Source organism: Triticum dicoccoides, chromosome 2A (genome assembly GCF_002162155.2).
Source record: "Triticum dicoccoides isolate Atlit2015 ecotype Zavitan chromosome 2A, WEW_v2.0, whole genome shotgun sequence".
Taxonomy (NCBI): Eukaryota; Viridiplantae; Streptophyta; class Magnoliopsida; order Poales; family Poaceae; genus Triticum; species Triticum dicoccoides.
The window spans coordinates 388,902,558-388,909,182 of record NC_041382.1 but is presented as its reverse complement, the minus strand read 5'-3'; positions in this window follow the sequence as shown (position 1 = coordinate 388,909,182).

The window sequence follows — 6,625 nt, the reverse complement described above, 5'->3', positions numbered from 1 at the left end:
GATTGATTACCATTGAGGCGACCGTGGAGCGCTCTGCTCGCGTCCCTCCGCACGCGCTCTGCCAGCGGTTGGGCATGCGCACGATCACGTCGGGGGCCCCAAATGCATGCGGTTGCGCTGTGCGCGTTGCCACGCGATGCAGTTATGTGCGGCACAATAAAGTTACGCGCTGCAAATTAGAATTGCCATCAGGCCTGCCGATATTCCTGGCCGTCCGGCTTCCCCTTTAATTCCCGCGGCCATTATAACCTTAGTCTCTTCAACCTTTCGATCACGCCCCACAACACAACAAGCACACCCACGACGACACATAGAGAGGGGATGTCCAGCGGCGCTCCAATGGAGTTCGGCGAGCATAGAGTGGAGACCCACGCGAGGGAGAGGATATCTCGGTGGTGGACACCATCGACCCGGCCGTGGTGGATGACTACATCAACAGTGTTGAGCAGTTGCTTGCGCGAGACAAGTACAAGGTGGTTGGCATCGACCTCAAGTACACCACCGGTCGTCCTGGCATAGATCAGAAGGTTGCCGTCACCCAGTTGTGCATGGGCCATCATGTCCTCGTCTACCACTACTGCATGGCCATAGAGCCTCGCGAGCGTTTCAACAGGTTTGTCAACAGCTCCGACTACAAGGTCGCCATGGTGGAAACCACCAACGATGTAAACGCGCTCCATGTTACGCGCTTGGCCTACAAGAACCTTGTCAAAATCTGTGACCACTACAGGGTCTGAGGCAGCATGAAGAAGGATTCCCTGGTCGAACTCGCCTCGGCCATCTTCGACCCCTACTACGAAAAGATAAGCAAGATGCCTAGAGAACAAGTCCCGTATCCTAGCACGGGGCCTGGATGCGGCAACTGGATGAACCTCACCTCAGGTTCGTGCCCAAGAGTGTGTACACATGCTACGAGATGCACAGGCGGATCGTTGACATGAGGAAGTGCCTCGTTACCAAAATCGACGAGCCCGGATCGAACCACAAGCAGAGCAAGCGTCACAAGAAGTAGATGATGATTAGATGATCGTTTATGCTAGTTAATCATGCATGTAATATATAGTTCACTTTATTGTTGGTGTTTGGAAATGTCATGTCTGTAGTAGCCACCTATGTAATTATGCATGTAATAGTTTACTTTGGTGTGTGCAAATGCCATGGTTGTAGTAGCCACCTAACCTATATATATATGTTGTCCTGTATGCAATCCCATCGCACAACGCACACGTCTTGTTAAGTTGAACTGTTTCTATTCTCTTGTGTCAACGCAAACAGTTCATCTGAGTGAACCGCATGCCGTATATCGCACACACCTTGATCTGACTGACCGTTTCTTTTGTGTTGCCTAATCACAAACAGTTCATCCGAGTGAACCATATGCTGTCTATCGCACACACCGTCATCTGGCTGCCCGTTTCTTTTGTTTTGCCTAATCACAAACAGTTCATCCGAGTGAACCGCATGTTGTGTATCACACACGCCTTCATGTGATTTGATTGTTTACCTAATCATGTATATGCATTGCACAACTTCTTGTGATTGGATTGTTGATGATTGGTGGTGTGGTGCCCATTGGGATGTCCTCATCATCCTCCCCCTCTTGAGAAGGAGTCGTCCTCGACTCTAAAGGACCAAAGTATGGGGAAAGATCGGAGAGATTGAAGGTTGGGCTAACACCATATTCTTCTGGAAGATCGATCTTGTAAGCATTGCCATCGATCCTCTCGTGCACCGCAAATGGTCCATCATTGCGTGGCTGCTACTTGCACTTGTGTTGCTTAGGAAAACGGTCCTTCCGAAGGTTTACCCATACCAAATCGCCTTGCTCAAAAACCAGCTTCTTCCTGGTCTTGTTTACCCGCTTCGTATATTGTTCAGTAATTTTCTCAATGTTCTCCTTTCCCTGGGCATGAAGTTTCTTGACAAAATCAACACGCTTACTTGCATCAAGGTGGTTCGTTCCTGTTGATGCTCAAAGGTGGCACGATCATGAAGAGTAGCTTGAAGGTATGTCAAGATTAATTCAAACTTATTATTGAAAGTCACCAAGGGATGGCTCTCTTCGAGAGGATCAAGATGGATATGAAGATGGTATAAAACGGAGCTCGGATGCAAAAATTATGACAAGTTCAGAGATGCTCATGTTGACACCAGATTAAATAATGGTTTCAAACCCAATCAGAAAGGCCTCAAATGGAAAAGGTTACAACATGAAAGTTGTGCGTCTCGTCGAAGAGGTTGAGTTTGATACAAAAAAGTCTCAATCGGAGTTCGTATGAAAAAGTTAGAGCCGAAAATACGCGACAGAATTAGGATGGCTGGACACTTCGGGAATGATCATCCGGGTTTTGGATTTCTCCCAGGATGGCTGGACACTCCGGAGATGTTTGTCCAGATTTTGGATTTTTCTGCCGCAGACTTCGGAAAACTGCCGAAAACCCCCTCAAGATGGCCTCTAATAAAAAAAACGTTCAACATGAAAGTTGTTCGTCTCGTCAAAACAGTCAAGATTGCTTTTGGACTTGTTTCCATCCGAGGTCGTTTACTGCCTCAAACATGACCCGCAAGGTGCAGCCAGGTTGTAAACCGAACAATTTTGGAAAGTTTGGATTCCGAGTTGGGCCCATCTAGGGTTTTGAACGTGAATTCTAACCTTTCCTTGCATGGAAAGTCCATCCGCCTCTTATATACCTAAGGGGTGACGGTCGATTGAACAACGACACACAATCGCAAAACCCGTCTACTTTTTACCCTAGTTTTACATCTCTCCCTTGTTCTTTCTCTCTCGTTCTTCATTCATTCTTTGCATTGAAGGGAAGTGATTATCGAGGCTCTAGGGGCGGGCGAACCGACCTACGGCATCCCATAGCCGCTGCGCGTCCAGAAAGGGTCCCATCCGGGTGTTTGGGGTTTCAGGTGCTCAAAAGCGCCTGCCGGATTGCTTGCGTACCGCCCTTCCGGACGGGTCTCCTTCGGCGTGAGCTGTGGAGCATCACCCTCGGCGTTGGAGGTATATAGTGACGTGTTCGTGTGCGAACACACTTTTTAGCAACTCCACTGGGGAGATAAGATCAAGAATCATCATCAACCATGTCTAATCTCCCCAAGCCCTCGGAAGTTGACGCCGATAACATCATTAAGCCCAGTCTTCATGAACTATCGAAGGAACATCGCCAAGCCTATGAAACGCGCAAGAAGTAGGGTGAAGAGGCTTTTGAAGCGCTCAAGAAGAGGCACGAGGAGGAGGGTTTGGAGGCGTTTCTTGCAAGTTTCAAGAAGGACTATCAAGGCAACATCACTCCGGTTGGGAACGTCAATTTTCCTCCCCTCATCGATGAACAAGATGTAATCACTGTGAGTAAAGTTTTTTCTCCAGAGCAAGTGGCTGTGATTGAAAGTCTTGTTAGTAAGGGTAATGTGATGACGTACAATTCTTTTGTGGAAAATACTAATGCTAAGAAAAATATGCCTCCATCATCTAGTGGTAATGTTGGTGTATCTGAAAACCTTAGTCCAACTTTACCTATTTCATTGGCACCTCCTATACAACAACAATATAGTATGCCGTTGAATTTCTACCCTAGTCAAACCAACCAGATTGTGGCTACACCTGCATATCCTAATCCTATTATGAGTATGCCCAATTCAGCGTCATCGCCGAATCACTTTGTCACACCACCCATAGGCGCAAGCATGTTTGCTCTTCCGCCGAATTATGGTTCGGTGCCCATCCCATAAGTTGCACCAATAGCTACTACTCAGGTTGCTCCTATGTCATTGCCACAAACATCTTCATCTACCTTGGATCCAATTTTAGAAACTTCCAGAAACGAGCCGAAAGTAAAGAGTCGTGTGTACCAAAAGCCTTATCTTGAACACTTTGATACAATTTTGTACCCTCAAGGTTCCTAATTTTGTCAAATTTAGTGGAGAGGACATGAAAACAACATGGGAGCATGTTAATCAGTATCTAGCACAATTGGGTAAAGCAGGTTCCATAGAAGAATTGAAAGTGCATTTATTTCCCTTATCTTTAACTGGCACCACATTTTCATGGTTTGCTACTTTACCACATGGTTCAATTCTCTTATGGTCGCAATTAGAGCAGAAGTTCATGATCACTTTTATAGCTGCGATAATGAGCTTAAGTTGTCACATCTTACATTGATTAGGCACAAACATGATGAATCGGTTACCAATTATGTCAAGAGATTTAGAGATATAAAAAATCGATGTTATTGCTAGTGATAACTGAGAGAGACTTGGTAGATCTTGTTTTTAATGGTTTAAAAACTCACATTAAAGAGAGGCTAGAAAGTTATGGGTTTTTGAATATTAACCAAGTCTTACAAAAAGCTTTGGCTCAAGAGAGTCGAAGTAAAGAGGTTCATAGGTCTACAACCGATCGTCCTAGAATGCATATGGTTGAATACAATGATGATAATTCAGACGATGAGGCTGATGTCTAAACTACTGAGTTTGTTTGTCCTCAAAGGCCAAACCCTATACATGCAATGCTCTTAAGCCGATTCGCAAGAATCATGGTTAGGAGATGAAGTGTACTTTTGATATATCTAAGTCTGATCAAATATTTGATGCTCTCTTGCAAGATAAGATGATTAGAATATCACACACTATACCGCCGTTTTACGAGCTGAAATGGCAAGCTTATTGCAAGTACCATAATTCATTTTCTCATGCTACTAAAGATTGCAATGTTTTTCGACGATAGATACAATCGGCCATTAATGACGGACAATTGAATTTTGCTGAGACGCAAGTTGATAAAAACCCTTCCCAATAAACACCATGGACTTGGAGGAAAAGAAAATGTTAATTCGGCCTAGCATAGCCGAATCTGCTAATAAAGATAATGTTGTTATTGGTGAACCCAGGAAAGGCAAGAAGGGCGACAAAGTCCTGGGAAGAGAGGTTGTGCTTGATAAGCAACCCGATGGCAAGGAAGTATTGAAGATCACCATAAAAAATCCTGCACTCAGGAGGCAACCACAAGTACAAGAAGATACTCATGTTAAATTTATCAAGCCCAAAAATTCAGAAGTTGGCAAGTGGGAAAAGAGTGAAGCTAAGCACAAGCGAATGAAGCCAACTTTTGATATGCTGCTATCCAAATATGCAAGTCAAGCGGCCGGTTCTAGCTATAATCGGCATCACATTCAAAATGTTCAAGATCGCCTCCGGAGGAAGAGTTTCTATGCTATGCAAGGCCATATGGGTCATGGGCACCGACACCATGGATGTCACAACCCCCCTATCCGCTATATTACATGGGAGACTTCAATGGAGGATGGGGGCATCCCCCAATGGCTCCTTATGCTTTTCATATGGGGTGGGCAGCACCTAGAAGGCTTGCTCACGAGAGGCTTTATTATCCCACACATGGCCATTTGAGCTATGGTGCTAATCGGTCAACAAAATTTTCTCCAAGCAAGGCCAAACCTAGGGATCCCAAATATACTCAACCTAAGTGGTGTCCTCCCGGTTTAACTAAGACCATGAAAAGAAGATTACAACATATGAGGAACCACGAGAAGGTAGAGTGAAAAGAAGAGAAGCAAAGGGACGAATTGTTCCATGAAATTCGGCCCATGGCACTCACAAAACAAGTGTGGAGGCCTAAACAAAAAGAAAACACAAATGCTTCTACATTAGCTATAGCAACACCTTCACCAGCAAAAGAGGATGATGCGACCCCTATTACATTGTCCACACCACCTGAAAGATCCCCTTTAGTTGAGGAAACTTTAAGCCCAATATACACATTGGGAGATGAAGATGAGATGGTGGATTACGAATCTACGCCAGTTCGGGAAGATATGGATATTAATATGGTGTATTACTTACTTGCCGAGTTTCGTGCTATAGGTGGAGAAGAGGAGGTGGCCCCGCTAGATTTTGGTCCTTAGAACGCTATCTTTGAGAAGCCGAAAGAACCGGTGAAACACTTAAAGCCATTGTACCTCAAAGGTCATATTAACGGATCACCGGTTGCTAGGATGCCCGTTGATGGTGGTGTTGTGGTAAATCCTATGCCCTATTCGGTCTTCAAGAAGTTTGGATTAAATGATGATGCATTGATGAAGACCAATATGGTATTTAACAGATTTAAGGGTAAAGAAAAGACAGAGGACAAAGGTGTGATGTGCATGGAACTCACTGTGGGAAGCAAAACTTTGGCCACCACATTCTTCATCGCCGAGGTGCAAGTATAATGTCATATAGGCCGTGATTGGATTCATGCTAACCAGTGCGTGACATCTACCATGCACTAATTCTTAATACAATGGGTCGATGATGAAGTAGAAGTCATTCACGTTGATAATTCGGCTTGTGTTGCTTTGGCTGATGCGTCGGTGGATTGGAATCATCCTGATATTACTTGCTTAATAGGGCGTGACCTCTCAGAGTTCAATTTCTTTAGTGCTATGAGGAATGGGTTCATTCCCATCTCTTTAAAGCCGACTAGTCGTAATCGGTTTCAAGGTATGATGTAAACCAAAATTTAAAATCAAAGGTCGATATAGAATTATCGCCCTAAGCATAAACATGGCCGATATATAATTATCACCCTAAGCACATATAAATGGTCGATGGATTGTTGACA